At 53.2% G+C, this 9,115-nt stretch overlaps 1 long non-coding RNA gene across 2 annotated transcripts; it reads left to right on the plus strand.

The window, feature by feature from the left end:
• Positions 1–2,626: 2,626 nt before the first annotated feature.
• On the plus strand, positions 2,627–6,982 carry LOC134757360 (uncharacterized). Of its 2 annotated transcripts, XR_010131210.1 has the most exons (5): positions 2,627–2,805; positions 3,033–3,090; positions 3,184–3,416; positions 6,017–6,074; positions 6,168–6,982. It is a non-coding gene; the product is annotated as an uncharacterized lncRNA (long non-coding RNA). The 2 variants fall into 2 exon arrangements; XR_010131209.1 differs by having other exon boundaries at positions 2,627–3,090.
• Positions 6,983–9,115: the final 2,133 nt, after the last annotated feature.

Genomic DNA, 9,115 nt, shown 5'->3' on the forward strand with positions numbered 1-9,115 from the left:
CACACTCCATCTTGTAGCCCCAACAGGAGCTATTTTCCGAAAAGTGAAAAGCTCTGAAGGTCCCACAATTCATGGTATGTACACCTCCCTCACCAGGGGCTGCAAAGTGGCCTGGAGCTCCATACTGAGTAGAAGTCTTTGGGCCAGAGTCAGCATCTGGCTGACGGTCCGGATATCCTGGTTGGAGTGACCCTGGTGCGCCCTGCCAGGGCCTGGTGCCGCTTGCTGAAGATCATGACCGCCACTCATGGGCCACCGATGTGGTCCTTGTCCCATTTGTTGGGGCTGCGTCCATCCTTCTCAGAAGATGAGTCCTGTTCCTTGCGCAGGGCACTGAGGGACTGGGCCTGACATCATCTGAGTGGTAGAGGCAACTGGGTGTCAGGAGACATGATGGAGAGGAAAGCATCATCATGGTCATTCTCTGTCTCACTGTCCAGCAGGGACTCCCCTGAGGGGCCCAGGGCTCCTCCTCCATGGTGGGAGGTGAGCTTTTAACAGGTTCCACCACCCCCAAAGTGTGTAGGGTTGCGGGCCCTGGGCTTTCAGGGCAGGTGGCTCCAGGGGGCCGCCCAGGGTCAACACTCCCTGTGCCACCTGGTGGATGCTCATGAGCAACAGCTGCCAACTTGGCAGGTTGTTTTCTCTGGTTGGAGGCCACTGAGTAACTGGCAGGTTGCTGGGCCTCGTGTGGCTGCAGGGAGGGGTCAGGAAGGGGATGGAGTACCAGGGGAACATGGCCACAGAGTGACCTTCCACATTCCTCCACACGAACATGCTGACGCCACGGGAGGCCTCACTGAATGCAGGCCTGGGGGCCGAGTACTTGGTCCGGGCAGGGAGTTCCTGGCAGGGGCTCACACCTCACCCCCTCCTCAGCCCAGGTGGCTTGGGCCCAGAGAAGTGGGGGTTGGAGAGGAGCAGAAGACCAGGCCTCAAGTTTTGTTTTTTTTGTTTGTTTTTTTGTTTTTGAAATGTAGTTTGACTCTTGTCACCCAGGCTGGAGTGCAGTGGCACGATCTCAGTGGCCTTCATACCTGGCTAATTTTTTGTATTTTTACTGGAGGTGGGGTTTTGCCATGTTGGCCAGGCTGGTCTTGACCTCCCGACCTCAGGTGATCCACCCACCTCAGCCTCCCAAAATGGGATTACGGGCATGAGCCACTGCTCCCAACTTCATTCATTTTTACTTGAAAAACTCCGTTAAGCATTTTTTTAAGGTAGACCTAGTGGTCCTGAATGCCCTCAGCTTTGTTTGTCGAGGAAGCACGTTATTTCTTTTTTCTTTCTGAAGGACAGCTTTGTCAGACATAGTATTAGTTGCTGGCAGTTTTTTTCTTTCAGCACTTTGAATGTATTATTCGATTCTGTCCTGACCTGCAAAGTTTCTTTAACTTTTGACTATTTGATTATATTGTGACTTGGTGAGTATCTATTTGGTTTGAAACTCTTCAGGAATCTTTAAGCTTCATGGATTTAGATGTCTAAATCTTTCCCATGATTTAGGCAGTTTTCAGCCATTCTTTAAATAAGCTTTCTTCTCCTTTCTCTACTTTCCTTTTCAAACTCACATAACCTGACAATGGGTTGCCTAATGGTGTCTTGTTGGCTTTCTTTTCTCTGTCTTTTTTCTTTTTTTTTTTTTTTTTGAGACAGAGTCATGCTCTGTCACCCAGGCTGGAGTGCAATGTGTGGTCTAGGCTCACTAGGGTTAGGGTTAGGGTTTTAGGGTAAGGGCGAAGGGTTAGGGTTTTAGGGTAAGGGCGAAGGGTTAGGGTTTTAGGGTCAGGGCCCAGGGTTAGGGTTTTAGGGTCAGGGCCCAGGGTTAGGGATTTAGGGTCAGGGCCCAGGGTTAGGGTTTTAGGGACAGGGCCCAGCATTAGGGTTTTAGGGTCAGGGCCCAGGGCCCAGGGTTAGGGTTTTAGGGTCAGTGCCTGGGGCCCAGGGTTAGGGCTTTAGGGCCAGGGCCCGGGGCCAGGGTTAGGGATTTAGGGCCAGGGCCCGGGGCCCACGGTTAGGGCTTTAGGGCCAGGGCCCGGGGCCCAGGGTTAGGGCTTTAGGGTCAGGGCCCAGGGCCCAGGGTTAGGGCTTTAGGGACAGGGCCCGGGGCCCAGGGTTAGGGCTTCAAGGCCAGGGCCCGGGGCCCAGGGTTTGGGCTTCAGGGTCAGGGCCCGAGGCCCAGGGTTAGGGCTTCAGGGTCAGGGCCCGAGGCCCAGGGTTAGGGCTTCAGGGTCAGGGCCCGGGGCCCAGTGTTAGGGCTTCAGGGTCAGGGCCCGGGGCCCAGGGTTAGGGCTTCAGGGTCCGGACCCGGGGCCCAGGGTTAGGGCTTCAGGGTCAGAGCCCGGGGCCCAGGGTTAGGGCTTCAGGGTCCGGTCCCGGGGCCCAGGGTTAGGGCTTCAGGGTCAGGGCCCGGGGCCCAGGGTTAGGGCTTCAGGGTCAGGGCCCGGGGCCCAGGGTTAGGGCTTCAGGGTCCGGGCCCGGGGCCCAGGGTTAGGGCTTCAGGGTCAGGGACCGGGGCCCAGGGTTAGGGTTTTAGGGTCAGGTCCCGGGGCCCAGGGTTAGGGTTTTAGGGTCAGGGCCCGGGGCCCAGGGTTAGGGTGATTTCCAGGAAGTGACCCCACAAAGACTCAAGCTACCACTTACTGTTGATTGTGATGAAATGCCAGCTGAGGCACACGCCTTGGGAGCTAAGTGGTTGCTGCCCTTGACTACTATGAAGACTGGTGTGGGAAGGGTCGCTTTGGATGCACTTGAGCAGGGGTCCCCAACCCCTGAGCCATGGAGCCGTAAGGAGCCACACAGCAGGTGAGTGGTGTCGAGTGAGGGAGTGAGGGAAGCTTCGTCTGTATTTACAGCCACTCCCCTTTGCTCACATTCCCGCCTGAGCTCCACCTTCTCAGATGAGCAGCAGCATTAGATTCTCATAGGAGAACGCACCCTGTTGTGAACCGTGCATGTGAGGGATCTAGGTTGCGCTGTGCTTATGAGAATCTAATACCTATTGATCTGTCACTTTCCCCCATCACGCTCAGGTGGGACCATCCAGTTTCAGGAAAACAAGCTTAACACGCCCACTGATTCTACATTATGGTGAGTTCTATAATTATTTTATTATATATTCCAGTGTAATAATGGAAATGAAGTGCCTAATCAACGTAAATGTGCTTAAATCTTTTGGCCCAGCTCCTACCTCCCGGCAGCCTCGCCAGGCCCAGAACTCTCTCCAGTCAGCCTCTACAGACCAAGCTCATGACTCACAATGGCCTATTTAGGCCCATACCCTACCTCACGGCAGTCTCCTCAGAGGAGCCTACTGCCTCACAACAGCCTCCACAGGCACAGCTCCATCGTTACAATGGCCTCTTTAGACCCAGCTCCTGCCTCCCAGCCTTCTCTCCAGGCCCTGAACTTTCTCCGTAAGTTGAGGTAGCTGGGACTGTAGGTATACATGACGATACTTGGCTAATTTTTAAATTGTTTTGCAGACATGGGGTCTCACTTTGTTGGCCAGGCTGCTGTCAAACTAATGGCCTCAAGTGACCCTTCCACCCCTGCCTCCCATCCTCGAGGTATGTGCCACCACAAGGGGCACTTGTTCAATTTTCTAAAGAAAAAATTTCTAAAGTAAGGCTGTGGGATGATGGCAGGAAGATAAAAGAAAAACAGAAGAATAAGTTAAAATGACTTATTCACACATATTCTTTTGACAGCAAGAAGAACTTTTAGTATATACATTCTTTACAAACAAACAAACGGCAGATAAACAATGTTGTATAGGAACTTCAACACACACTGTACAATATTCCCACTTTGCTGACATAAGTTATGGAAATTTCGTGGTTTCCTTGAGTGTCGCTACCAGTATTTTGCTTCTCTGATGATTTTTATCAACTTCCTCATCTGTTAACTTCTCTCCAAAGTATGTCATGTCACGACATACTGCCGCTGCACGAACACGGCCAGTGTCTTCCTATTAAACATGTAGAATGCTTTCCTAATTTCTCTTTTTACTCTCTGTCTTTGTGTTCTGCATTTTCCTTACTTTTATTGTCAGAAACTCCAGAAAGTCAATCGTACTAATTTATCACGATTTGCTTTATTAATTTATACTATGCTTATATGGAATTTTGCCCAACAGACCTCATTACAATTTGGGCCAGGGCCCAGGGTTAGGGTTGTTTTAATGTCAGGGCCCAGAGTTAGGGTTGTTTTAGGGTCAGGGCCCAGGGTTAGGGTTGTTTTAGGGTCAGGGCCCAGGGTTAGGGTTGTTTAAGGGTCAGGGCCCAGGATTAGGGTTGTTTTAGGGTCAGGGCCCAGGGTTAGTGTTGTTTTAGGGTCAGGGCCCAGGGTTAGGGTTGTTTTAGGGTCAGGGCCCAGTGTTAGGGTTGTTTTAGGGTCAGAGCCCAGGGTTGCGGTTGTTTTAGGGTCAAGGCCCAGGGTAGGGTTGTTTTAGGGTCAGGACCCACGGTTAGGGTTTTAGGATCAGGGCCAGGGCCCAGGGTTAGGGTTTTAGGGTAAGGGCCAGGGCCCAGGGTTAGGGTTTTAGGCTCAGGGCCAGGGCCCAGGGTTAGGGTTTTAGGCTCAGGGTCAGGGCCCATGGTTAGGGTTGTTTCAGGGTCAGGGCCCAGGGTTAGGGTTTTTTCAGGGTCAGGGCCCAGGGTTAGGGTTGTTTCAGGGTCAGGGCCCAGGGTTAAGGTAGTTTCAGGGTCAGGGCCCAGAGTTAGGGTTGTTTCAGGGTCAGGGCCCAGGGTTAGGGTTGTTTCAGGGTCAGGGCCCAATGATAGGGTTGTTTTAGGGTCAGGGCCCAGGGTTAGGGATTTAGAGTCAGGGCCAGGGCCCAGGGTTAGGGTTTTAGGCTCAGGGCCAGGGCCCAGGGTTAGGGTTTTAGGCTCAGGGCCAGGGCCCAGGGTTAGTGTTTTAGGCTCAGGGCCAGGTCCCATGGTTAGGGTTTTAGGGTCAGGGCCAGGGCCCAGGGTTAGGGTTTTAGGCTCAGGACCAGGGCCCAGGGTTAGGGTTTTAGGGTCAGGGCCAGGGCCCAGGGTTAGGGTTTTAGGCTCAGGGTCAGGGCCCAGGGTTACGGTTTTAGGATCAGTGTCAGGGCCCAGGGTTAGGGTTTTAGGCTCAGGGCCAGGGCCCAGGGTTAGGGTTTTAGGCTCAGGACCAGGGCCCAGGGTTAGGGTTTTAGGGTCAGGGCCAGGGCCCAGGGTTAGATTTTTAGGCTCAGGGTCAGGGCCCAGGGTTAGGGTTTTAGGATCAGTGTCAGGGCCCAGGGTTAGGGTTTTAGGGTCAGGGCCAGGGCGCTGGGTTAGGGTTTTAGGGTTATGGCCAGTGCCCAGGGTTAGGGTTTTAGGGTCAGGGCCAGGGCCCAGGGTTAGGGTTTTAGGGTCAGGGCCAGGGCCCAGGGTTAGGGTTTAAGGGTCAAGGCCAGGGCCCAGGGTTAGGGTTTTTGGGTCAGGGCCTGGGCACAGGGTTAGGTTTTTAGGGTCAGGGCCCAGGGTTAGGGTTTTAGGGTCAGGGCCCAGGGTTAGGGTTTTAGGGTCAGGACTCAGGGTTAGGGTTTTAGGGTCAGGGCCCAGGGTTAGGGTGATTTCCAGGAAGTGACCTCACAGTGACTCAAGCTACCACTTACTGTTGATTGTGATGAAATGCCAGCTGAGGCACATGCCTTGGGAGCTAAGTGGTTGCTGCCCTTGACTACTATGAAGACTGGTGTGGGAAGGGTCGCTTTGGATGCACTTGAGCAGGGGTCCCCAACCCCTGAGCCATAGAGCCGTAAGGAGCCACACAGCAGGTGAGTGGTGTCGAGTGAGGGAGTGAGGGAAGCTTCGTCTGTATTTACAGCCACTCCCCTTTGCTCACATTCCCGCCTGAGCTCCACCTTCTCAGATGAGCAGCAGCATTAGATTCATAGGAGAACGCACCCTGTTGTGAACCGTGCATGTGAGGGATCTAGGTTGCGCTGTGCTTATGAGAATCTAATACCTATTGATCTGTCACTTTCTCCCATCACGCTCAGGTGGGATCATCCAGTTTCAGGAAAACAAGCTTAACACGCCCACTGATTCTACATTATGGTGAGTTCTATAATTATTTTATTATATATTCCAGTGTAATAATGGAAATGAAGTGCCTAATCAACGTAAATGTGCTTAAATCTTTTGGCCCAGCTCCTACCTCCCGGCAGCCTCGCCAGGCCCAGAACTCTCTCCAGTCAGCCTCTACAGACCAAGCTCATGACTCACAATGGCCTATTTAGGCCCATACCCTACCTCACAGCAGTCTCCGCAGATGAGCCTACTGCCTCACAACAGCCTCCACAGGCACAGCTCCATCGTTACAATGGCCTCTTTAGACCCAGCTCCTGCCTCCCAGCCTTCTCTCCAGGCCCTGAACTTTCTCCGTAAGTTGAGGTAGCTGGGACTGTAGGTATACATGACGATACTTGGCTAATTTTTAAATTGTTTTGCAGACATGGGGTCTCACTTTGTTGGCCAGGCTGCTGTCAAACTAATGGCCTCAAGTGACCCTTCCACCCCTGCCTCCCATCCTCGAGGTATGTGCCACCACAAGGAGCACTTGTTCAATTTTCTAAAGAAAAAATTTCTAAAGTAAGGCTGTGGGATGATGGCAGGAAGATAAAAGAAAAACAGAAGAATAAGTTAAAATGACTTATTCACACATATTCTTTTGACAGCAAGAAGAACTGTTAGTATATGCATTCCTTACAAACAAAGAAACGGCAGATAAACAATGTTGTATAGGAACTTCAACACACACTGTACAATATTCCCACTTTGCTGACATAAGTTATGGAAATTTCGTGGTTTCCTTGAGTGTCGCTACCAGTATTTTGCTTCTCTGATGATTTTTATCAACTTCCTCATCTGTTAACTTCTCTCCAAGGTATGTCATGTCACGACATGCTGCCGCTGCACGAACACGGCCAGTGTCTTCCTATTAAACATGTAGAATGCTTTCCTAATTTCTCTTTTTACTCTCTGTCTTTGTGTTCTGCATTTTCCTTACTTTTATTGTCAGAAACTCCAGAAAGCCAATCGTACTAATTTATCACGATTTGCTTTATTAATTTATACTATGCTTATATGGAATTTTGCCCAACAGACCTCATTACAATTTGGGCCAGGGCCCAGGGTTAGGGTTGTTTTAGGGTCAGGGCCAGGGCCCAGGGTTAGGGTTGTTTTAGAGTCAGGGCCAGGGCCCAGGGTTAGGCTTGTTTTAGGTTCAGGACCTGGGCCCAGGGTTAGGCTTGTTTTAGTGCCAGGGACCAGGGTTAGGGTTGTTTTAGGGTCAGGGCAGGGCCCAGGTTTAGGGTTGTTTTAGGTCAGGGCCAGGGCCCAGGGTTAGGGTTGTTTTAGGTCAGGGCCAAGTCCCAGGGTTAGGGTTGTTTTAGGGTCAGGGCCAGGGCCCAGGGTTAGGGTTGTTTTAGGGTCAGGGCCAGGGCCCAGGTTTAGGCTTGTTTTAGGGTCAGGGCCAGGGCCCAGGGTTAGGCTTGTTTTAGGGTCAGGGCCAGTGCCGAGCGTTAGGCTTGTTTTAGGGTCAGGGACAGGGCCCAGGGTTAGGGTTGTTTTAGGGTCAGGGCCAGAGCCCAGGGTTAGGCTTGTTTTAGGGTCAGGGACAGGGCCCAGGGTTAGGGTTGTTTTAGGTCAGGGCCAGGGCCCAGGGTTAGGCTTGTTTTAGGGTCAGGGCCAGGGCCCAGGGATAGGGTTGTTTTAGGGTCAGGGCCAGGGCCGAGGGTTAGGCTTGTTTTAGGGTCAGGGCCAGGGCCCAGGTTTAGGGTTGTTTTAGGGTCAGGACCTGGGCCCAGGGTTAGGCTTGTTTTAGTACCAGGGCCCAGGGTTAGGGTTGTTTTAGGGTCAGGGCCAGGGCCCAGGGTTAGGGTTGTTTTAGGTCAGGGCCAGGTCCCAGGGTTAGGCTTGTTTTAGGGTCAGGGCCAGGGCCCAGGGTTAGGGTTGTTTTAGGTTCAGGGCCAGTGCCCAGGGTTAGGGTTGTTTTAGGGTCAGGGCGAGGGCCCAGGGTTAGGGTTGTTTTAGTGTCAGGGCCAGGGCCCAGGGTTAGGCTTGTTTTAGGGTCAGGGCCAGGGCCCAGGGTTAGGCTTTTTTTAGGGTCAGGGTCAGGGACCCAGGGTTAGGGATGTTTTACGGTGAGGGACAGGGTCCAGGGTTAGGGTTGTTTCAGGGTCAGGGTCAGGGTCCAGTTTTAGGGTTGTTTTAGGGTCACGGCCAGGGCCCAGGGTTAGGGTTGTTTTACGGTCAGGGCCAGGGCTCAGGGTTAGGGATGTTTAGGGTCATGTCCAGGGCCCACGGTTAGGGTTGTTTTAGGGTCAGGGCCAGGGTCCAGGGTCAGGGTTGTTTCAGTGTCAGGGCCAGGTCCCAGGGTTAGGGTTGTTTTAGGGTCAGGGCCAGGGCCCAGGGTTATGGTTATTTTAGGGTCAGTGCCCAGGGTTAAGGTTGTTTTAGGGTCAGGGCCCAGGGTTAGGGTTGTTTTAGGGTGAGTGCCCATGGTTGGCTTTATTTTAGGGTCAGGGCCAGGGCCTAGGGTTATGTTTGTTTTAGGGTCTGGGCCAGGGCCCAGGGTTAGGGTTGTTTTAGGGTCAGGGCCAGGGCCCAGGGTTAGGCTTGTTTTAGAGTCAGGGCCAGGGCCCAGGGTTAGGGTTGTTTTAGGGTCAGGGCCAGGGCCCAGGGTTAGGTTTGTTTTAGGGTCAGGGCCAGGGCCCAGGGTTAGGTTTGTTTTAGGGTCAGGGCCTGGGCCCAGGGTTAGGGTTGTTTTAGGTTCAGGGCCAGGGCCCAGAGCTATGGTTGTTTTAGGGTCAGGGCCAGGGCCCAGGGTTAGGATTGTTTTAGGGTCAGGGCCAGGGCCCAGGGTTAGGGTTGTTTTAGGGTCAGGGCCAGGGCCCAGCGTTAGGGTTGTTTTAGGGTCAGCGCCAGGGCCCAGGGTTAGGGTTGTTTTAGGGTCAGGACCTGGGCCCATGGTTAGGCTTCTTTTAGTGCCAGGGCCCAGGGTTCGGGTTGTTTTAGAGTCAGGGCCAGGGCCCAGGGTCAGGGTTGTTTTAGGTCAGGGCCAGGGCCCAGGTTTAGGGGTGTTTTAGGGTCTGGGC

The sequence above is a fragment of the Gorilla gorilla genome, chromosome 16, assembly GCF_029281585.2.
Source record: "Gorilla gorilla gorilla isolate KB3781 chromosome 16, NHGRI_mGorGor1-v2.1_pri, whole genome shotgun sequence".
Classification (NCBI taxonomy): domain Eukaryota; kingdom Metazoa; phylum Chordata; class Mammalia; order Primates; family Hominidae; genus Gorilla; species Gorilla gorilla.